General features: G+C 40.7%; 1 protein-coding gene across 2 annotated transcripts in view; it reads left to right on the forward strand.

Moving 5' to 3' along the window:
- LOC105486929 (proteasome 20S subunit alpha 1) overlaps positions 1 to 24,401 on the forward strand; it is a 122,532-nt gene that overhangs the window by 47,057 nt on the left and 51,074 nt on the right. The gene's annotated exons all lie outside the window — the stretch shown is intronic.

Below are 24,401 nucleotides of genomic sequence, written 5' to 3' on the forward strand. Positions count from 1 at the left end.
CCCTTTGACCCTTGAGAAGTATAACATCCACTTTCAACATATATATAGAGATGCATTTCTATGTTTTATTTTTTTAAGTCATTTTTATGGAGATGAAGAAAGAGACCTGTTCAGAAAGAAGGGAAGCAGAAAGAAAATGTTATACCTTTGGCAGCCCTGGACTGTTGGGTCAGCAGAAAAGGAACAAGAGATAGGTAGGCCTGGATAGTGTAGGAACCAGCAATCGAGCCTAGTGTCAGGCTTGGAAATTTGACAATTCCAAAGAAGCATGTATAACCCAATTAATCAGTAAAGAGAGTAATTGATGCTTCCCAGAAAACGGATTTCTATACTGCCTAATTACAATATGCCCTCTGCAGTAATATGAATATCTTCTATAACCCTTCCTCTATCTCCAGCTATTTTAAAATCTTACTCTGAGGGTTACTGTAGTATCTAAGGTTGTTTGTCTCTACAGTAAATGATCCCAGTCCATTTAACCACGTGAAAGGAGACAGGAACACTAGCATCTGATCCTCGTCATGGGACCCCAGCCTGTCTCACTACAATTGCCAGCTGGAGACAGAATAGGGCCTAAGGGCAAAGGCAGACCGGCCTATGAGGAAGAGAACCAAAGGTCAGTCACAGAGCAGCTGTGTCACAGGTGAGATCTAAAGGAAAACTGCTGGGCTAAAAGCAGGAAGCAAACAGAAGTTCAGGAGCCAGAGGAATGCAAGAACACATCAGAAGGGGGATATGAGACACGAATAGAATCAGGGCTTTGGCCATGAATGAGGCCAGGGTACCTCAAGCTAATTCTTGTTGAGAGCTTGCCCTGTGGTGCCTGGGTAAGCAGGAAAGAGTTAGGCAGTGCAGGTTAGGACAGTCTTTTAAAAAAAAGAAAAAATAGCCGGGCGCGGTGGCTCAAGCCTGTAATCCCAGCACTTTGGGAGGCCGAGATGGGCGGATCACAAGGTCAGAAGATCGAGACCATCCTGGCGAACACGATGAAACCCCGTCTCTACTAAAAATACATAAAAAACTAGCCGGGTGAGGTGGTGGGCGGCTGTAGTCCCAGCTACTCGGAAGGCTGAGGCAGGAGAATGACGTAAACCCGGGAGGCGGAGCTTGCAGTGAGCTGAGATCTGGCCACTGCACTCCAGCCTGGGCGACAGAGCGAGACTCCGTCTCAAAAAAAAAAAAAAAAAACACTCCAAACCATATTATCACATAGCCTATTAATTGACACTTATTTTGATGCCTCTGAGCCATCCAGAAGAGGCTAAATGTGGTATCTTCCACTTAAAAAGTAAGGGAAATATGTGAAATATTTTAGAAAAACCTGTGAATAACATGGTTTAAAAAAAAAAAAAAAAGAGGGGGGCCCTTTTACCTCTGAAGGGATAACTTTTAGCTGCCAGGAAAATTCACATATGTATAATCCCACATTGCCTCCATAAATCTAGGTAGCTATGGCAGTGATTCAGAGAAGTGAAGGCATCGCTTTTTGACTTTGAATGTCTCCATTTCGCCCAGCTGGTATGACAGCGATTTTCCTTTCTCCCTTATTTTGGAGCTGTAAGGTATATTAACATTCTTACATAGCTTTGATCCAATATAGAATTTTTTAAAAAATCTTTCAAAGAAGGACTTTATGGACTGGCATTAGCCACATGCTTATTTGCTGTGTCCACAGGACTGTGACACTGTAATTGACTCTGCTGGGGATAATCACTCCCTAAGAGACAGATGGGGTTAGGGTAGGAGGGTATGAGCCCTGAGGCCATGTGGAGTAGTAAAGGAGTCCCCCAAAAGAAAAGAGTGTTTTCAGAAGCAGGGGTGTGGGAAAAATACTGGGCAGATATCTACCACAACCTAACAAGTGCACACAAGTAATGAGTGAAATAGCAGGGACTTTAACTTATGTTGGTCTATTTTTAAACATCTATTTTTCTCCTACTGTTGTGTCTCCTTTGCTGGGGAAAACTTTTATAATTGCTGCCAAACTCCTGTTGTTTCACTCTGTCTGCCCTCTCTCCTACACTGCTTTTACCCCCAGCCTGGAGTCCACTTGGGTAGAAATGCAGCATATAATGAGCCCAAAGTTAATCATCTGCAGGTTTGCCCTGATAAGTCACAGTTTGTTTGCTGCGCTCCTTCCAAGAGTCAACAGCAGCTGAGGGGATGTGCTGAGAGTGGCCTATGGCATTCTGAGCGCTGGCCCGGATGGGAGGCAGTGTGTTGGGGAGTCTATCTGAACGCCACCATCTGGAATGCCTCTGTTGCCCTGAAGGCACTCGTCTGCATCTCCAGTGGACATGGCTTAGAGATGCCAAAAATTGAGCCAAGTTCACTGGATGTACAAATGGCCTGACGTCAATGGAATTTATTCATAATTTAGGCCTCATGTGTGATGTACTGTCTGAACTCAGTGATCTGTCAAAACAATCAGGGAAGAAGAGGAGAAGGAATAAGAAAAGGTGGAGGAAAACAAAGAGGAAGAAGAGAAGTGAAAGGTGGAAGAAACAACAGAGAAGAAGAAGAGGAAATTAGGACAGGGCCAGGAGCCGTAGCAGCACAGGTTCAGCTTTTGGCTCCTGGGGCCAATGGTCCCTGTAAGTTTGTTGAAAGCATCAGTGCCAAATAAAACATGGCCTTTTAAAGCACCGAATTACGTGAGTGCAGAGCTGTTAAAATCAGTGTAGCAAAAATCCAGCTGGGTTTGGCCATTGCCACAAAGTACAAAATGATGATCATTTGTACTGCCAAGACCCAGGGTTCTCCAGACGTGGTGGCCTGAGCAGAGTTACTTGGATATACATTCAGTTGCCCATTCTTTAAAATAAGGAATCTACTATTAAGAAGTGTATGAGGCTGGGAGCGGTGGCTCACGCCTGTAATCCTAACACTTTGGGAGGCCAAGATGGGCAGATCACTTGAGGTCGGAGTTTGAAACCAGCCTGACCAACATGGTGAAACCCCATCTCTACTAAAAAATACAAAAAAAAAATTAGCTGGGCCTGTTGGCCTGTGCCTGTAATCCCAGCTACTTGGGAGGCTGAGGTAGGAGAATTGCCTGAACCTGGGAGGCAGAGGTTGCAGTGAGCCAAGATCGCACCACTGCATTCCAGCGTGGCGACAGAGTGAGACTCCATCTCAAATAAAAAAAAAAAAAGAAAGAAACGTATGAAGTGGATATTTGCTAGGGTTTTTTTGGTGGTTGTTATTTTGTTTTTGCTTGCCCTGTGTCCAGAGGGGGATTTATTGTGAAACTAACAAAGCTTAAGCTTCAGAAGCCTTCAGTTGCATGCAAGGTTCTGGGAGTAATGGAGTATTCTAGGTGGGGAGAGAAAGCCAAGTTACAATCAACAAGCATTTATATGTTAGCATTTCTGGTAAATTGTCTAAATCGATCTAAGAAGTTAAGAACCTAAATCTCCAAGAGTTCAATAATTTGTTGGGATTTATTTTCTCATTCTAAATAAAACTAACTTTTATGCCTGTTTTTAAATGTGTAAATTTTTTAAATTAAAGAAGACCCCAAAATTATAAAGCTTTAAGTTCCACAAAATCTGAATCTATCCCTATCTGCCTCAATTGCCTTTCTTCTGCAAATCAAGGTAACCAAACCTTGATTTGCCTTTGTGGAAAGGTTTTCTGCTCACTCAGCAGTAGACACATGATCCGGGTTCAGGAATAAGTATGTGATCCAATTTGGGCTAACAAGAATCAGGGGCGAAGTTTTTGCTGGACCTTCTACCAGGGTTATTAAGTTGAAAGTTACTAAGTTGTGTGGAAACGCAAGTGTGGCATTGCCAACAGCTATCTTGCTTTTACAAGAGGAAACTGCCTGAGTATAAAATTAGTATAGAAGAAAGAAGAGCTAAGAGATATAAAGAAGTCAAGTCTTAATAATGTGACTTTGCAACCCTGAAACCATACTGAAGTTACTACAGATAATCCTGGGCTTTTCAGATAGACAAATCGATAAAAATCTTTTTTTTTTTTTCTTAAGCTATTTTGAGTTGGGTTTCTGTCACTTGCAACTGGGTCTTGACTATTACAGGTCCTTATATGCTAGAAAAATAATTATTACTATTTCAACTCAGAAGGTGATTTTTTAGTGTATTTACTTCTGAATAGTTACAACGTAGATAACACTTATTGATCACTCTTATTAAGGGTTTTACTCATATTAACCCATTTGAATCTCAAAAGCAACCTCATGAAGTATGTACTGGTATTATCATACCCATTTTACTAAAGAGGAAATCAAAGGCACATAGAAGTTAATTAACTGGTCCAATTGGTGTACACTCTGGTTTTACACCTTGGATTCCTGACTGTTACACTGTGCTGCTTGAGCCAACTGATTCAGATGCTACTAACATCCTTTTAAGAAAAGCTCTTATACCAAGACTTCATTAGAGGTTGCCAGCCTATGAATTATATGCCCTTAGAACAAATGCAAGTGTGGGCAATATAGTTCACTTTTGTCAGAATTGGCTGAGAATGACAGCTACCAAAAATATAATAGACTATTCACCAGCCAATATATGTACACCAGCCAATGGGACCCAACATCAAATCCCTCTTTTCTTATTCAGGAACTTTCTAAAGGTTCTCTCATATGTGTTTCCCTTTGTCCTCTTTCCCTCAATTCATCCTATAACTACATAGCTCCCTGGTGTCAGTATGACACTTTCTATCTGTAGCTCATCTGTCATTCCCATCACTCCTGATGTGTTGTCACTGGTATTAAGGGGAATTCAAACATGATTCCACTTCAGTAGTTTTCATGCTGAAGATGGGAGAATGAATTGAGGGTTCCTAATCTTCTTAAACAACCCCTGTTATGCCTCCAAACTGGATAACCTCTCAGTTTCCTACAATTCCCTCTTCTTGTGCCCCTTCCAGTCTTACTCCCTTGTGTTCTTTTCTGCCTATGGCTCCAGTCTGACAGGCTTAAGATCTAAAGCCTGGATCCCACTATCACCAAACCAAGTATGTATTTCAGACTTGAAGCCATAATGATCTGATCCTTTCATTTTTCAGCAAATGTTTATTAAGGACTTACTAGTCACTGGGGATTTAGGGATGGGTATGACACAGTTTTATCTTTCTAAAAGCTCTCAAAGTATTGGACTCAGGGGAAGTTAAGATGGGACACAAGGCCAACAGTTCCCATGAATGGAGTGACTTAGAATCACAGCAGAGGCAGATGCAAACTCATTGAAGAGAATGAGGAGGCTTTTTAATGCAGCATAGAAAATGGAGTGGCAGGAAAAGTGGTCTGGAGGTGTAGCAGGAATTATGCAGCAGAGAAGAGCATTCCAAGCAGATGGAACAGCATGTTCAAGGCTAGGAAAGCAATAAAGGATAAGACATGTTTGAGAAGTAGCAAGAATTTTAGTATGGCAGGAGCAGACAGTCTTTGAGGGAGAATGGTGAAAGATGAGTCTAAAGAGTAGGTAGAGGCCAGCTTGTGAAATTCTTGTGTGTTGTGTTCTGGAATCTGAAATTCATCCATTATTCATAGAGAGCCAATGAGATCTCAAGCTAGAGTGACATGATTAGATTTGTATTGCAGACAGATCACATGAATAACAGTGTTACTCTCTTGTAGTAATCAGATCCTTCTTTCCAGCCCTGCCCTTTGGATTTGAGGTTCTTCAGATCAACCCAATTTTTGGCCTCCATTATCACTACAGATAGATTTTTCTCTCTCTTCCCTCAACACACAATCAATATACCTTGAAGCTCCCTCTTACCCATCCATCAGCCTTGGAATAGTATTTCTTCAGAGGAGCAATTCTCAAACACATATGGGTGTGTACCTTGTAGGAAGGATATATCATGTTCACTTGGAGGGCATTTTCAAAGTACATGTGCCTTTGCATCACACTCCCCTCTTGCTCTGAAATTCTAATAGGCCAAAGGTTTGAGGGGGTTTTCTAAGGGAACTAGCATTTTGTAAAAGTTTATTATTTTAAAGAATGGAAATCTAGACATGGAAACTCTAATCAAGACATATTCCTCTCAATCCCTTAGTTGTTATTAAAATACTACAAAATCTGCATTTATATTATAATAGTGATACCTCTTATAGTTGGTCAAAAGTTGGCCCCAAAAAGGATACGTCCATGTCCCAATACTTGGCCCCTGTTAATGTTGCCTTATTTAGAAAAAAAAAAAAAAAAAGGTCTTTGCAGCTGTAATTAAGGATCTTGAAATGAGATCATCCAGATGGATTTTAAATCCAATTACAAGTATCCTTATAACAGACAGAAGAGTAAAAGACAAGGACAAAGAGGAAAGACCAGATGAAGATGGAGACAGAGATCGGATTATGTAGCTAGAAGCCAAAGAGTGCCTGGAGACATCAGAAGCTGGACAAGGCAAGGAAGCATTCTCTTCTAGAACCTTCAGAAGGATCATGGCCTTGCCAATACCTTGATTTCAGACTTCTGGCCTCTAGAATAGTAAAAGGATAGATTTATGTTGTTTTAAGTCACGAGGTTTGTGGTAATTTGTTATGGCATCTCTAGAAAGCCAATACACCTTATTTCTAATAGGTTATGCCTAATAGTTACTTTTCAGAGAGGAGATAATTTCCAAAGTGTTGTATGATAGTATGCTGTAAATGAATTTAGGCCAGGTAACTTAATCCCTTTGAGCTGGTTTCTTCACCTAATCCCATCCTCACAGAATGTTGAGATGATTCAATGAGATGAAATAAAACTACCCAGCAGACAACTGGCAAAAACCAGTCTCTCAAGGACTTATCTATTTGAGAATAGGACTCAACACATGTTGCATAGACACTCTGTTGAAACAAGATCTCCCAGGAGAAGACTGGGATAATTAACATGAAATGCCTGGGCCTCTATCAGAATGTCTTTTACATGTAACCACTTACACCCATCTGGTATCAGCTCTTGTTTGTCACCAACTAACCACTGCCCTATCCTGCAACCTTCTCTACTTCCTGTTTACGTAGATAGTTGCTTCCTGACTGACAAAACTGAATGGTTTCAGCCAGACTGCTTTTCCCCTGGGCCTATGCCAAAAATACCTTCTTTACTTTATGTTTCTCATTCTGCTTTCTTCTTATGGTAGAACCCATCACATTAATGAGTTGCAAACTGCTGCCCTGAGCTATCCCCAGCTAATCAGTTAGTCTTCTTCCTAGCTATTGGATTAAATCTGCTCATGGTTGCACTGCCATTAAGTAGTGAAGGCAGGATCTAAACTCAGGTACTCCAGTCTCATAAAGAACATACTTTAATACTACTACAAATTTTCTCCTTCCAGTGATGATCTTCCCTCCATTCCACCTCTGCTATCCACTTCCACTGTCATACCATAAACCCTAACATCACGTCAACCTGCCTCATCTTCAAATCACTAATTCAGGCATCTTACCCTCTGACTAACTTCAGATAGAATCAATAGAAAAAAAGGGAAATCCTCCCTAACTCATTTTATGAGGCCAGCATCATCCTGATACCAAAGCCTGGCAGAGACACAACAAAAAAAGAGAATCTTAGACCAATATCCCTGACGAACATCAATGCAGAAATCCTCAATAAAATACTGGCAAACCGAATCCAGCAGCACATCAAAAAGTTTATCCACCATGATCAAGTTGGCCTCATCCCTGGGATGCAAGGCTGGTTCAACATATGCAAATCAATAAACGTAATCCATCACATAAACAGAACAGAAGACAAAAACCACATGATTATCTCAATAGATGCAGAAAAGTCCTTTAACAAAATTCAACAGCCCTTCATGCTAAAAACTCTCAATAAGCTAGGTATTGATGGGACATATCTCAAAATAATAAGAGCTATTTATGACAAACCCACAGCCAATATCATACTGAATGTGCAAAAACCGGAAGCATCCCCTTTGAAACTGGCACAAGACAAGGACGCCCTCTCTCACCACTCCTATTCAATGTAGTATTGGAAGTTCTGGCCAGGGCAATCAGGCAGGAGAAAGAAATAAAGGGTATTCAATTGGGAAAAGAGGGAGTCAAATTGTCCCTGTTTGTAGATGACATGATTGCATATTTAGAAAACCCCATTGTCTCAGCCCAAAATCTCCTTAAGCTGATAAGCAACTTCTACAAGTCTCAGGATACAAAATCAATGTGCAAAAATCACAAGCATTCCTATACACCAATAACAGACAAACAGAGAGCCAAATCATGAGTGAACTCCCGTTCACAATTGCTTCAAAGAGAATACAATGCCTAGGAATCCACTTACAAGGGATGTGAAGGACCTCTTCAAGGAAAACTACAAACCGCTGCTCAATGAAATAAAAGAGGACACAAACAAATGGAAGAATATTCCATGCTCATGGAGAGGAAGAATCAATATCGTGAAAATGGGCATACTGCCCAAGATAATTTATAGATTCAATGCTATCCCCATCAAGCTACCAATGACTTTCTTCACAGAATTGGAAAAAACTACTTTAAAGTTCATATGGAACTAAAAAAGAGCCCACAATGCCAACACAATCCTAAGCAAAAAGAACAAAGCTGGAGGCATTGCACTACCTGACTTCAAACTATACTACAAGGCTACAGTAACCAAAATAGCATGGTACTGGTACCAAAACAGAGATATAGACCAATGGAACAGAACAGAGTCCTCAGAAATAATACCACACATCTACAACCATCTGATCTTTGACAAACCTGACACAAATAAGCAATGGGGAAAGGATTTCCTATTTAATAAATGGTGCTGGGGAAACTGGCTAGCCATATGTAGAAAGATGAAACTGAATCCCTTCCTTATACCTTATACAAAAATTAATTCAAGATGGATTAAAGACTTAAATGTTAGACCTAAAACCATAAAAACCCTAGAAGAAAACCTAGGCAATACCATTCAGGACATAGGCATGGGCAAGGACTTCATGACTAAAACACCAAAAGCAATGGCAACAAAAGCCAAAATTGAAAAATGGGATCTAATTAAACTAAAGAGCTTCTGCACAGCAAAAGAAACTACCATGAGAGTGAACAGGCAACCTATAGAATAGGAGAAAATTTTTACAATCTACCCATCTGACAAAGGGCTAATATCCAGACTCTACAAAGAACTTAAACAAATGTACACGAAAAAAACAAATATACAAGAAAAAATCAAATAACCCCATCAAAAAGTGGGTGAAGGATATGAACAGACACTTCTCAAAAGAAGACATTTATGCAGCCAACAGACACATGAAAAAATGCTCATCAGAATTTTGGTCAAAGTCATTCAACAAGTCTCTAGGAAGTTCTAAACTTTCCCACATTTTCCTGTCTTCTTCTGAGCCCTCCAAACGGTTCCAACCTCTGCTTGTTACCCAGTTCCAAAGTCACTTCTGCATTTTTGAGTATCCTTATAGCAGCACCCCACTCTACTGGTACCGATTTACTGTATTAGTCCATTCTCACATTGCTGCAAAGATAATACCCAAGGCTGGGTAATTTATAAAGGAAAGAGGTTTAATTGACTCACAGTTATGCATGGCTAGGGAGGCCTCAGGAAACTTAACAATTATGGTGGAAGGGGAAGCAAACATGTCTTTCTTCACATGGTGGCAGGAGAAAGAAGTGCCGACCAAAGCAGGAAAAGCCCCTTATAAAACCATCAGATCTCATGAAAACTCACAATCACAAGAACAGCATGGGGGTGACTACCCCCATCATTCAATTACCTCCCACTGGGTCTCTCCCACAACACATAGGAATTATGGGAACTACAATTCAAGATGAGATTTGGATGAGAACACAACCAAGTCATATCACCATACATCTTCTGAAATCTAGGCAGGGGCATCCAAGCCTCAACTCTTGCACTCTGTGTACCTGCAGGCTTAACACTGGGTGAAAGCTACCAAGGCTTATGACTTGCACCTTCTGAAGCAGCAGCCCAACCTGTGTTACTTTGAGCCACATCTGGAGCTGGAGTGGCTGGGATGTAGGGAGCAGTGTGCCCTGGGCCTGACCCACAAAATCATTTTTCCCTCCTAGGCCTCTGGACCTGTGATAAGAGAGGCTGTTGTGAAGGTCTCTAAAATATCTTCAGGGTCTTTTTCCCATTGTCTTGGCTATTAGTACTTCCCTCTCTTTGAGATATGCAAATTTCTGCAGCCTCCTTTAATTCCTTCCCTGAAAATGAGTGTTTCTTTTATACCACATGGCCAGGCTGTGAATTTTCCAAACTTTTACACTCTGCTTCTCTTTTAAATATAAGTTCCAGTTTCAGGTTATTTCTTTGTTCATGCATATGAACATAGGCTTTTAGAGGCAGCCAGGGCAATTCTTGAATGTTTTGCTGCTTAGAAATTTCTTCTGCCAGATACTCTAAATCATGTCTCTCAAATTCAAAGTTCTGCAGATGTCTAGAACAGGGACACACTACCACCAGGCTCTTTGCTAATGCATAACAAAAGTGATCTTTGCTCCAGTTCCCAATAAATTCCTCATCTCCATCTGAGACCTCATCACCCTGACCATCTCTGTCCATATTACTATCAGCATTATCAGCATTTTAGTCAAAACTGTTCATCAGGTCTAGGAAGTTCCATACTTTCCCTCATCTTCCTGTCTTCTTCTGAGCCCTCCAAACTGTTCCAACATCTGTCTGTTACCCAGTTCCAAAGCTGCTTCCACATCTTCAGCTACCTTTATAGCAATGCCCCACTCCTAGGTACCAATGTTTTGCATTAGACATTTCTCACACTGCTACTTAAAAAATACCTGAGACTGGATAACATATAAAGAAAAGAGGTTTAACTTATAAAGAAAAGAGGTTTCACGGGCTATAGAGGAAGCATCGCTGGGGAGACCTCAAGAAACTTGCAATCATAGTGGAAGGCAAAGAGGAAGCAGGCACATCTTACATGGCTGGAGCAGGAGAAAGAGAGGGAGTGGAGAAGTGCTACATACTTTTAAACAATCAAATTTCATGATAACTCACTCACTATCACAAGAACAGCACCAAAGGGGAAATCTGCCCTCATGATCCAATCGCCTCCCACCAGGCCGCATCTCCACACTGGGTATTAAAATTTGACATGAGATTTAGGCAACACACAGACCCAAACTATATCAATGAGTGTGCCTTTATACATGCATCTAAAAAAATGTACAGGTCACTTCTGAGTAGTTTCAGGAACTGGTAGCTAATGATAATTGTAGTTTGTATAAAGTGTCCCCAGGCATTAATTGAGTTAACGAAAGTACTATCAGGTAAGACTGTGATATACTATGAACAGACAGGCTTTTTATATTTGAAAACTGCATTAAAGAAAAATTGGATCTATTAACCTAGCTGTCACAAAAAATAATCTAAATATTGTTGAGGAAATAATAGTTTATTCTACTCACCTGTTTGGGAAGATCAATTAAAATACTCTCATACTCAGTGTAATGCACTGTGAACCACTTTATATAAAGGTCAAGTGAAGGAGAGAGAACATCAGGCCAAACAGAGACCAGTTTTTTCAGGCATGGGATTCATGGACACCATCAAAGAGATGATGGGTCAGGCCCACTATCTAAAGCAATTTACTAGTTTCAGTCCTAATTCTAGAATCAGAGAGCAGGACATAGTGGCTAATGGTTGTGGAAAGCAGAATAATGACACCCCAAGACATCCATGTACTGATCTCTGGAACTTATGAGTATGTTATGTTACATGGCAAGGAGGAATTATGGCAAGGGTTGCAAATGGAATTCAGTTTACTAATCTGGGGACCTTAAAATAAGATTGTGGATTATTTGGGCAGACCCAATGTAATCACAAGGGTTCTTAATTGTACAAGAGGCAAGCACACAAGTCAGAGGTATCTTAATCTGTTAGTGCTGTTATAACAAAATACCTGAGACTGGGTAATTTATAAAGAACAGAAATTTATTTCTTATAGTTCTGGAGGCTGGGAAGTGTAAGATCAAGGTGTCAGCAGGTTTGGTGTCTAGGGAGGGCTTCATTTCCTGCTTTTAAGATGCACCTTGTTGCTACCATTTTTGAATGAAATGCATCTTGGAGGAGCCAAACACTGTGTCCTCATATGACAGAAAGCAGAAGGGCAAAAAGGGCCTAAGCAGCCAGACCTAGTGGCTCATTCCTGTAATCCCAGCACTTTGAGAGGCTGAGACAGGAGGATCACTTGAGCCCAAGAGTTTGAGACAGCCTGGGCAACACAGTGAGAACCCATTCCTACTGAAAAAATAAAAACATAGGCAGACATGGTGGCATGCACCGCTAGTCCCAGCTACTCAAGAGGCTGAAGTGGGAGGATGGCTTGAGTCTGGGAGTTCAAGTTGCAGTGAACTGTGACCATACCACTGCAATTCTAATCTAGCCTGGGCAACAGAGTGAGGCCTTGTCTTAAAAAAAAAAAAGGAAAGAAAACAAATGCCTAGGCTAGTTCCCTCCATCTCTTTTATAAGGTACAGATCCCTCGCGACGTAATCACTTCCCAAAGGGCTTCACCTCTTAACACTGCCACAATGGGGATTAAGTTTCAACATGAATTTTGAGGGGACACATCCAAACCATCACAGAAGGAAATGTAATATTGGAAGCGGAGGTTGAAGTGATTCATTGTAAGGTCTCAACTCTCCATTACTGGCTTTGAAGATGGAAGGGGGCCATGACCCAGGGTGGCCCTTAGAAGTTGGAGAAAGCAAAGAAATAGATTGTCCCCTCCAGAGGCTCTTAGAATTACAGCCTGACCAATGCCTTGATTTTTATTTTATTTTATTTATTTATTTATTTAGAGATAGAGTCTCAGTCTGTTGCCCAAGCTGGAGTGCAGTGGCACGATCTCAGCTCACTGCACCCTCCACGTCCTGGGTTGAAGCGATTCTTATGCCTCAGCCTCCCGAGTAGCTGGGACTACCGGTGTAAGCCACCTTGCCCGGCTAATTTTTGTATTTTTTAGTAGAGATGTGGTTTCGCCATGTTGGCCAGACTGGTTTCAAACTCCTAGCCTCAAGCAATCCACCTGCCTCATTCTCCCAAAGTGCTGGGATTACAGGCGTGAGCTACTGCGCCTGGCATCCAACACCTTGATTTTTAGTTGAAGACAATTCAATTGGTCTTCAGACTTCCAAAACTGCAAGATAATAAACTTGTGTTGTTTAAGCCACCAACTTTGTTATAATTTGTTATAGCAGCAGTAAAAAACAAATACAATGGGTAATGGAAAAACACCCATTGTTTTTGTCCACACCAGGACAGTGTGGGTGTGGGTGGAAAGCTGTGTATCAATGTGTCCAGCTATGAGAAACTATCCAAGAAGCTGGGAACACAGAACTAAGTATGTCAAGGCTTAAAATACCGTAATAGCCTCTCTCTGACTTATTGGTTTGTTTCTTGGTTAAGGTGGAAATAGCCACTCCTTACCCTCCAAGACTGCAGAGGTGGGCAGCAGGCAATGAGAGCAACCTTTCCCAAAGTAAAGTTTTTTCCTAGTCGGTCACCATATGTTTTTAGAAATTAATGGTCTCCGAAGCCTCCACTCTAGTCCCTGATGGGGAAGACTACAGGCTTCCTAACATTACCAGGATTGCTTCTTGGACATAGAGTCACAGATTCCTATAAGTGCCTGTCTTCCTCTTATACGTTGTTGGAAACTCAGTCTATTTTGCTTTCTTTCTCAGAGCTAAGAAGAAAAGGAAAGCCCTCACCACTTGCAAGTAAATAACATAAGATATTAGTATTACCAATGATAATAGATACCATTTGAGTTTTGTAAACACACTTCACAAAAATCTTTATAAACTTCATTTCTTTTAACAGTCATGATTGCATAAAGAACATGCTACAGATAAAAGAACTAAAATACACAGTGATTAAGGAGCCTGCCCCAAATCATAGAGCTGGCAAGTGGTAACCCAGCCCAATCTTACTGCAGAGTCCATACTCTTATGTACTTTCACCATTATCTTCCACTGCCTTAAGTACTATACTACTTCAGAACTAGCTGCAGACTGGGAATCTCCAGCTTCCTGTAGTTCTCCTAACACAAGAGCAGAGATGTGAACTGAAAAATCACCTCCAATAATAAAATAACAAACATGGTTCAGAAATGTAACAACGTCCTTTCAATTCTGACTTCTATGTCATATTGCCCTACTACTAAGTGACATTCTCTCCTTAGGCTCCCAGTCAAATGTATCCATCTCTTCCTGGTCTAGCTTCCCATCTCCTCTTCCTTATTTTCTCTCAAACCTCTATTGCTATGACTGATGAAGAAGAGAAGGAAAAAGGATATAGGTGAAGTAAGAGGAATTGGACTGGGCAGATAGAAGAGTAAGAGTCCAGAGCTATGTGAGACTGGGCAGCACTGATGCTAAGCAGGCCTAGAAACTGAAGCCTAGGGACCTTTAGTTCAGAGCCAAGACTAGATCCCAGCCTAAGCAGTGTACCTCATGCCTCCTCTTCCCTGTGTACCTCCACCCCATTCTTGTCTGGGATTCCCAGGTCCATCTTACCAGAGGCATAGAGGTAAGCCATAGGAGAAGATGAAAGGAGCAGAGAGAGTCAATAGAATGCTTATCTGGTTCAGTTTCATTTAGAATCCCTTGACTGCCTCCTCTAAAGAGCTGTTACCCCTAGCTGTGATGGCCCCACTGTATACCCATAAGAATTCCTTTCTGTGATTGGCCCACATGAGAGCTCTTTCTCCCTGGAGAAGACAGGTGTTGATCTAGGTGCCTAAGCATTTATTCAGCAGACATCATTGAGCACCAATTCTATACCAGTCGGTGTTCTAGGCACAGGTGAGATCCAGAGATGAACAAGAAAGAGGTCCCCACTACAGTGAATCTTGCAGAAGCAAAGTCTTACACAAAGGACTCCATAAAGCCTTTCCAAAGCAGAGTCAGCCAAGACACTAAGAGCTACCACTAGCCAAGACACTAAGTGCTCCCTAAAAGGATATAGGCTTTGAAACAGACAAATAAATTTCCTTAAGCCCGGCAACTCAGATCCTCTAGGAGTATGCTTGATTTTGTAAGAACACTTATGCAAGGAAGATAAAGATTTCGTCTTAGATGCCAACTCTGAGTAACTGGTAGTTGTGGTTTAGAGTCCTGAGTTAAGGACTGGGAAGTTCCATCTGAGTTCAGCAGGAAAAGAAGCTATGATAGATTAGCAATGTCAGCCACATGTATTTAAGGGATGAATGAGGGCAAATGTGGCACACATTACTATCCCAGCCCTAATGTAGACTATCTGACATTTTTCACAATTGTTTCACATACCTGTTGATTTTCCAACTGGGCAACAAGCTCCAGGGAAGGCAGCATTATGCAGTGGAAGGAGCAGTGGAAGCTGAGCAAAGCAGCTTTTCTTTCTCTTCTGAAAGGTAGCATGGTGGGATAGAATGAGCACAAGGTGCCCAGAATTAGAAAGGCATGGCTTTGGAGTTGGGCACTCCACTCTTCCACAGATTGCTTGATCCTAGACATGTTACAGTCAATTCTCATGCTCTTTTACGATAGTTAATATTCTGTAAAATCTCAAACATTGACTTAGCATTTGCTATGAGCTGTTGCAGGGGAAATACAAAGTTAGGTTCCTGCAAGCCTCTGGCCTCATTTTCATCAGCCAATCAATATGTAACCTAGTTTTATGTGTGTTTCTGTTTAAAGACACCTTATTTAATATATATTGTTGATTTATTAACACTGAACTCAGAGCCTACAGGGCTATAACTCCTACCTGAATGAAGCTTATCTAACACACGTTTTCTCTATAAGGCACATCACAGCCTTCTTGCTCTCAGTAACACCAGACAGGACTGCAACATCATTATTTGGAATCATTGTAAACAGCAAAATTACCAAAAAACACAAAAATGAGAAACACTTGGCACTAAATAGACTGCAAAAAGGTTCTTGTTCACAGTATAAGAGATGAAACAAGAAGGCAAGGCATTGCTTTGTTCAACCTCAGCGGGGAATATTCATGTTAGACAACTCAAATTTGTCACGGATTTGCTCATATCCATAAATGACCACAAAAGTTCCATGAGCACTGATTTGGGCTTACAAATAAATTTTAGCAAGTAGGCAAATCCATTCATGAATAATGAGGATGAACTGCACTAAGTTTCTGTGAGCCTTAGTAACGATACCTCCCTCACACTACAGATTAAATGAAAGCAAGTATGTAAAATGCCTTGCATGGTTACAGTTAGTTCTCCTTTATACTAGATATTTATATTTTCACTTCCTGTACCTTATCTGCCATGCTCAAATCTGAGAGATAAGTAAATATCGAGAAACTTCCAGCCAAGTGTTTCATCTTTATCCTGGGAGCATAGACCAAAAACTACTCACACCAGCTCAAATAGAAAAGAAGGTGTTTTGAACAGATACAAGAGGCAATCTCTTGAGGCACTGAAGTGCAGGGTTCAGCATAGCTAGGCCACCCTGTGATGGGACTGAAACAGGAAGATCAGAAGAAGTCCCAACTCTCAGGTGGCTGCATCCTCTGCCATCTGTGCCTCTCTGAGCATCTGCTGGAGATGCTTCTCTCAGCAGACTGGTTTCCTCTGCTTTCTCTGGCTTTCTTGCACCTTCATAATTTTGACTCTCATGTGGTTCTGACTTCATGGCACTGATTCCAGCCTGACTCTACATGTATGGTGCACACCTTTCGTTTTTGCCTGTCTAGCACCATTCTCCCTCCCAGTTCTGGTAACAGAGGAACTGACTGGCTCTAGGATTGGCCTGTGAGCGAGACCAGCCATTGACTCTCTCCTAAGGGTTTGATCTGTCTTGGTTATCGTCTATCATTTCTGTTGTTATTCTGTGTATCTTTTCGCTGCCTTGTGACTTTTGTTTGCTCAGAGCTCCCGTTTATTCATGGTTCCTGCTTACTCATTAAGTCTGAATACTGGCTTCACTCTGCACATTTCAGCTTTCATTCACTGATGAATTTTTCCGTGTCTCTCCAGTTCTGATTATTGAAAGAAAATATCTTAGTGACATACTTAATTGCCATGTGTTTGGGCAGAATTTTCCTGCCAGGACACCCTCCAGGCCAATGTCCAGCCTATTGATCAGCTGCCCCTAGGTAAGGGCCTGTCATAGCCTAACAAGCAGTAAGCAGAGTTGTAGGGGTTGGAGGTGTGCCTACGTTATCACATGTGGCCACTTATGTTGAAGGATTTACATCAAGCTGGTTATCCAGACCCTTCTCTTTTTCTAACACCTCATGTCCAACTGTGAAGAAATCCTATTAGCTCTACCCTCAAAATAAATTTAGAATATAATCACTTCCCATTGCTCCCACTACTACCCCTCTGCTCCAAGCCACACTGCCTTTCACTTGCATTACTCCAGTAGCTTTAGAGGCCACCTGCTTCTACCCATAGTCTATTCCCAATATAGCAGCTAGAGTGATTATTTTAAAGCCTTAGTCATATCATGTGGTTCCTTTGTTTCACATATACTCCTGGCTCCCCATTTCACTCAGGATAAAAGCCAAAGCCCTAGTCCCATTACCTCCAACTCCATCTTTACTACTTTCCCTTGCTTACTTCACTCCAGCCACACTGGCCTTGCTTTTTCTCAGATATCCAGGCATGCTCCCACCATGGGACCTTTGCTCCAGCTGCCCTATCTGTCTGAAAAAAAAAATCTTCTTACAGATAATGACTTGAGTAACTCCCCTAATTCCTTTAGATCCTTATTCAAATTTCATCTTCTCCAGAAGGCTTGCCTGACTAATTTATTTTATTCTACAACTATGGTGGATAAATGCCATACAGTACACACTGTGGAAATAAATACTATAGCTCCCCACAGATCTATTCCTTCTTTCCCCTGCTTTACCTTTTGTTCTTGCACTTATCATTTTCTAACATATTATATATATTTTGCTTACCAGTTATTGCTTATCTCTCCCTGCTAGAATATAAGCTCCACAAAGATAGAGATCTTTGTCTGTTTTGTTCCATGATACACCAAGGATTTAGAACAGTGCCTGGCCCAAGCCCTCCATAAATATTTGTAGAATTGAATTCCTTGGTAGGTAGCTATAAACATAGCAGATACACTAAGGCTTTCTCTATGCAATATAAAATGTCTTTCAGGGAAATTCATGGCACTAAAAGTACATATAAGAAAAGAAGAAAATTATCGGATCAATAGTCTAAGCTCACATTCAAGAACCTAGAAAAAGGGAACAAAATAAACACAAAGCAAAGGAAGGAAATATAACAAAGGGCAGAAATCAATGAAAGTGAAAAACAAAGAATAGAGAAAATTAACAAAACTAAGAGCTAGTTCTTTGAAAAGATCAGTAAAACTGATAAACCTCTAGCAAGACTGAGAAAGAAAAAAGATAAAAGACACAACTTTCTAATATCAGCAATGAAATAGGAGATACCACTATGGACCCTGCAGACATCTAAAGGATAATAAAGGCATACTAAAAACAACTCTATACACGTGAATTTGACAACTTAGTTTAAATAGACCAATTCCTTGAAAAATGCAACCACAAGTCACCCAATATGAAATAGATCATTTGAAGAGCTCTACAGGCTGGGCGCTGTAGCTCATGCCTGTAATCTCAGCACTTTGGGAGGCTGAGGCAGGAGGATTACTTGAGCCCAGGAGTTCAGGGCCAGCCTGGAGAAAAAGTAAGACCCCATCTCCACACACACACACAAAAAATTTAATTAGCCAAGCATAGTGATGTGTACCTGTAGTCCCAGCTACTTGGTAGGCTGAGGTGGGAGGATGGCCTGAGCCTAGGAGATTGAACTGCAGTGAGCTGTGATTGTACCACTACACTCCAGCCTGGACAACAGAGTGGGACCCTTCTCAAAAAAAAGAAGAAAAGAAAAGAAAAGTACTATAACTACTAAAAGAAATTCACTTACTTGTAAGAACGGTTGAAATAAAAAATAGCACCAAATGCTGCTAAGGATGAAGGAAAAACAGATCACTCATACATTGCTGGTGGAAAGTAAAATGGGACAGCCACTCTGACAGTTTGTCACTTTCTTTAAAAACTAAACATATGACTACCATACAACCCAGCAACTGCACTCCTGGACATTTATCTCAGACAAATGAAGACTTATATTCACACAAAAATCTGTACATGAATCTTTATAGCAGCTTTATTTGTAATACCAAAAACTGGAAGCAATCCAGATATACTTCAATGAGTGAATAGTTTAAAAATTGAGTACACCTATATTGTGGAATATTACTCAACAATAAAAAAGAACACATTATCAATACATGCAAAATCTGGATGAATCACCAGAGAATTATGCTGAATGAAAAAAAGCCAAAAATTTACACATCGTATGATTCCATTTTTGAAACATTCTTCAGATGACAAAATTATAGAAATAAAGAACATATATGGCTACTAGGGTAACAGAGTAGGAGGGGTGAGGGGGTAGGAGGAAGATGGGTATGGTTATAAAAGGGCGGCATGGAATATCCTATGATGTTGGAAATGTTCCGTATCAATATCAGTATGCTGCTCGCGATTCTGTATTATAAGTTTGTAAGATGTTACCATTAGGAGTAATTGGGTAAAGGATATATCTTTTTGTATTACTTCTTACAACTATGTATAAATTTACAATTATCTAAAAATTAAAAGTTTAATTAAAAATCTTTCTCCCAACAGACTTTATTTAATTATGGTTCTCTCATGGGAGAAGAGAAACACATTATTAAATTTAATCATTGATTATAAAATTGCACCTAAATTTCAGAAATGTGAAAAATGGTTAAGTACAGCTTAGAAACTAGGAAATATATTAAGTATGCATATTTATTTGTGTAATTATTTGCATCAGAAATAGGGAACCATTTAGAAGAAGAAAAGACAACAAAGTCTTCCTAACAGTGATTATCTCTAAATGGTAGAATTATGGGCATTCTTTTTAGCTCATCTGCATTTTCTTATTTTTCTACAGTGAACACATATTGCTGACGTAATTTTAAAGAAACATGATATTTTAAAGACATTATTTAGACCAACCCTTAATCCATTGCTTGAAAACCTGCAACCAATTCTGAAATAATTAGTAACTTCAGTCTTTAATACCATAGAAACCAATAGCTCCCAAAGCAGCCCAGGCAGCTCTAATTATTTGAAATGAGAGCTGTTGAAAGCAAAGGTCTGCACTGCCTGTGCCATTAGGGGGTTTAAGGATATGGGTTTGATCCCAGCACAGGTCAATTAACTCTGCTTATTCATAGAGGAAAATGGTAAAGGTACACTGCCTGCATGGCTCACAAGGGCCAGGCACTACTCAAACAATGTCCACAAGAGACCCAAACACGTGAAAGTAAACAGGCAGCTCAAATCCATTTCTGCTAAGCACCTCTTCTCATACTGGACAATTTCTCATTTCCTCAAGTGGTCAGCAGGAAACACAAACAGATTGTAAAATAGTTGTTACAATCAATAGCCAGGAATAAAAGTGCAAAAAGCAATCCCATCTCCACATGAAATTCTAAATCCTCATTAAATACTTTAATGCCAACCTAACAAGAACTAAAAAGAAAACTCTGAAACCATAATGACAAAATAAAGGTAATTAGACTGGATGGATAGCCATCTTTGCTCGTAACTGGAAAGACTACATAACCGACATAATAACACTTTCCATATTAATTCATAGATTTAATGCAATTATAATTAATGGGGCATTAAGAGTTTTATAAACCAGAATTTGACATAATAATTGTAAAATACTAATGAATACAGCCAGGCCCAGTGGCTCACACCTATAATCCCAGCACTTTGGGAGGCCAGTATGTGGGTGGATCACTTCAGTCCAGGAGTTTGAGACCAGTCTCTACTAAAACTACAAAACTTAACCAGGCTACTCGGGAGGCTGGGATGGGAGGATTGCTTGAGCCCAGGAGGCAGAGGCTTCAATGAGCCCTGAACATGCCCCTGCATTTCAGCCTGGCTGGCAGAGTGAGACCCTGTCTCAAAAAAAAAAAAAAAAATGCTCGTAAAGAGAAGCATATTGATTCACGAAGGAAAAAAGATAATGCTATAGAACTCTTTCATGGATTTAAAAATATTGTTATGTTATGAAGCAGCAACAATCAAAACTCTTGGCAGTTCCACTGAAATTGAAGGAGCTGTTCTGAGCCAGTATGGTAAAGGAAAATGTTAGGAAAGAGGTCTGGGCTAGAGACCATTGAGGCAATGGGTGTCTTGGAAAGGTTTTTTGGTTTGCAAGACACAGAGACCTCCTTCAAAGTAGCTCATGTACAAGGCAGGAAAAAAAGCTATAACAAGCTGTCTCAATTCATCTAATGACAGAAACACAGAACACCTGGACCTCACTGCTTTGAAACTATGAACCATGGCAACTCTCTCCATATCTCAAGAATTCTTCATGGTGCTGCTCCCTGAGATCTGAGCACTCACTGGGGAACACCTCATCCCACCTCCCACAGTCTCAGCCCCTGAAGCAGTGGCAGCTCTGGAGGATGTTCATAGCATTGGCTCACTTTTGTTCTCCCAGTCTTGAAGGTAGTAATGACTTCCTGAAATACGAATCTTTGGTTTTCCTAGCTTCCCCTTTTTGCTTTTCTAGCTTTCCAACACCTGTGTAAGAAATTCCATGAATTAAATCCCTTCTGTTTAAGGTATCTAGAGTGGTTTCTAATTTCCTGATTAGACCCTGATTGATACATTGTTAGCTTCAACACTGCCCTTTATTTAGTTTAATTTAGTTTAGTTTAGTTTAGTTTAGTTTAGTTTAGTTTAGTTTAGTTTAGTTTAGTTTAGTTTAGGACCAGAGTGCACAAATCATAAGCTGTTGCCCTTTTGGGCAGTTATCCACCTCTGTGCCCCCCAAAACAGGCCCAGGGCATGGCTACATTGAGCAGATAGTCTCTCATCCCAAACTTTCTGATGCAGCTGAGACTAGGACAGTTCAGGTGGAGCTGGGAATGGGTGGGTAGGTAATATGAGAGTGAGGAGGGTTGACAAGTGAGGAAAGGACTACAAAGAGATTTGAGAAGAATTACACAAACACACAAAGAAGAAAATCTGTTACCAGATATCCAGAAAGAAATAAGTGACACTAGTCACTGTGGTAACCAGCTGACTGCAAAATCCAAAGGCAGATGCAGTTGCAGTTACAGGAAATAGATTCCAGGAACAGGACTGATACAGACTGGAATAGGAGAGTTAGGCATTTCAGACACATCAGCAGGCAACTATGCAGAGATGTATAGATAGTGGACTGGACAGTCAGGTGATGTTATAAAGCAGCAATGATCAAAACTCAGTTCAACGGATATTGAAAGAGCTGTTTTGAGTCAGCATGGTGAAGGAAAATGCCACATAAAGGGAGAAAATGCCATCTATCTGAGTTTACCCATAATGTGACATATTCCCAACCTTCCTCTTCTTATTTTCTAAATAATTGTGATTTATTTAACAGTTAATATTTTTATGTTCATTTTATTTAGTTTCTCCTCTTCTAAGCAACGAAGTGGTATGTGTTCATTGTAATATGTGTTAAAATATTCAGATACATGGAAAGAAAAATATGTCCATCTGTAATCCAATCATCCAAGGTTAACTGCTGTTAAAACTTTCCTTCCATATCTTTTATACTTGCATATTGTATGTATATACCTATGATTTTATGCCTATATTTTAAAACCAAAATTACTCCACTGTTCCTGTTTCATACCATACAGCTTCTGTGTACAGAAGCTGTCAGCTTGACAGAGTAATGAAATCACCTTCTGCAGGTGCAACTGAGGTGCTACTTTATAGGTGATACCCTGCAAAGACAGAGTGACATCTTCCTGGATGCAGCATACACTCTAAATCTACCATCATTATATGGGCATGTGTTCTCAATGGGTACAACACATAAGTCTGGGAACCAAAAGTAAGAAGTTGGAGTGGCCCTGGGCCCTGCTTACTATTGCTTACAGTGATCCACTTGTGTTATTTGTGCTTCTTATCCCTGCAACTCTGGGATTTCTGGGTTTGGAGGTCCTGGTGATTGACTGGGACATCTCTTGGTATCACTTTGCCCAATTTTGATGGTAAATGGAGGCAGGAATGGCAGCCATGGCCCAAGAAGGACATAGTAACCAGAAACCCACCAGGTAATCCACCCGGATGGCAGAGCTGAGGGTGAGTGAAAATAAAATGGGTTGTAGAACAGGAACACAATGAGTATCAGTTGCAACTTTCAGACCAGAGGTCAGTAACAAGGTCCTAGTTTACCCCAGTAACTTTCTGCTTGTGAGTTTACCCGGGAAAGGGTCTAACCAGGATACCGGAGGAACTGTTCCTAGAACTTACGCAAAATTAGTAGATACAAGACAAAGGGTTGGCTGTAATGGATGCTGTGGTTTGCCACTCAGATCCCCTGGTTGGATTAAGGCAATCATTCCCTCAGCTACTAGGAATGTTGGCTGCTGATGGCTCTCAGATAATTTATCTCCTGATAATTGTCTTCAGCTAAAGAGAGTCATCCTGCCCAAGTTCATAGATAGCCCACATCTAATGACTAGTCCATGCCCAGGTATTAAGGCCCAGCCTTCTTTACTTCAAAGCAGGACAACTCCAGAGCTCCCTGTCGGATTGGCCAAGAGTCCTTTGTTGTGACCCTATTGCAGTTTAACTTCTTCTAGCCAATCCTACTTCCTTCACTCTTTCTCTGATATTGAATCCGTAGGCACTCTCCAATAAACTCTCTGCATGCAGATATCCATCTCAGAGTCTATTTTTAGGGAACTCAGCATACCACAGTTATATTCATTTTTTGTGTTTATATTTTAACAGAAAACACTAACACTGAAAGCTCTAAGCATTTGACTGTATATAGATACTAAGAATCCCTGGGTCATCTTTGTCTGGAAAGTTCGTTTACCTCACCAGCAGCATGGACACCTTGTTTCCTTGCAACCCTCCTTGCATGTGCTAAATACCAAAAGCAGCCAGACTTTCAGTTCAGCTTTTGTCTAGTGGTCATTTTCTATCCCCTTCTGCTTTCTGGTTGTGTTAAGTCCTGAGCTTTTCCATCCCACCCTTCCGGAAAGCCACTCGTCCCACTAGCTGTCACTTATCTGCCTGCACCTATTGTGAACTAAGTTCCGGATGCTGAGAGTTGTGGGAATCTCTCCAGTGTTGCCAGGAGGAAGGAAACTAAAATTCCTCTGGCTAGCAGTCACCATCTTGTTTCTCTGTTTCTTTCCTTTGCCCTGTTCTCTCTGATTAGAAAGTTCCTTCCTTAACCCACTACATCTTCAACTTCCTCTTCCCATTGGGATTTCAACACCTTTTCACAGCAAATCCTTGTATTCATGACATACTTTCCAATTTCTGAATGACAAAGCTGTAAATGGAAACAAGTTCTTTCTT

This window comes from Macaca nemestrina, chromosome 12 (genome assembly GCF_043159975.1).
Source record: "Macaca nemestrina isolate mMacNem1 chromosome 12, mMacNem.hap1, whole genome shotgun sequence".
NCBI classification, from domain to species: domain Eukaryota; kingdom Metazoa; phylum Chordata; class Mammalia; order Primates; family Cercopithecidae; genus Macaca; species Macaca nemestrina.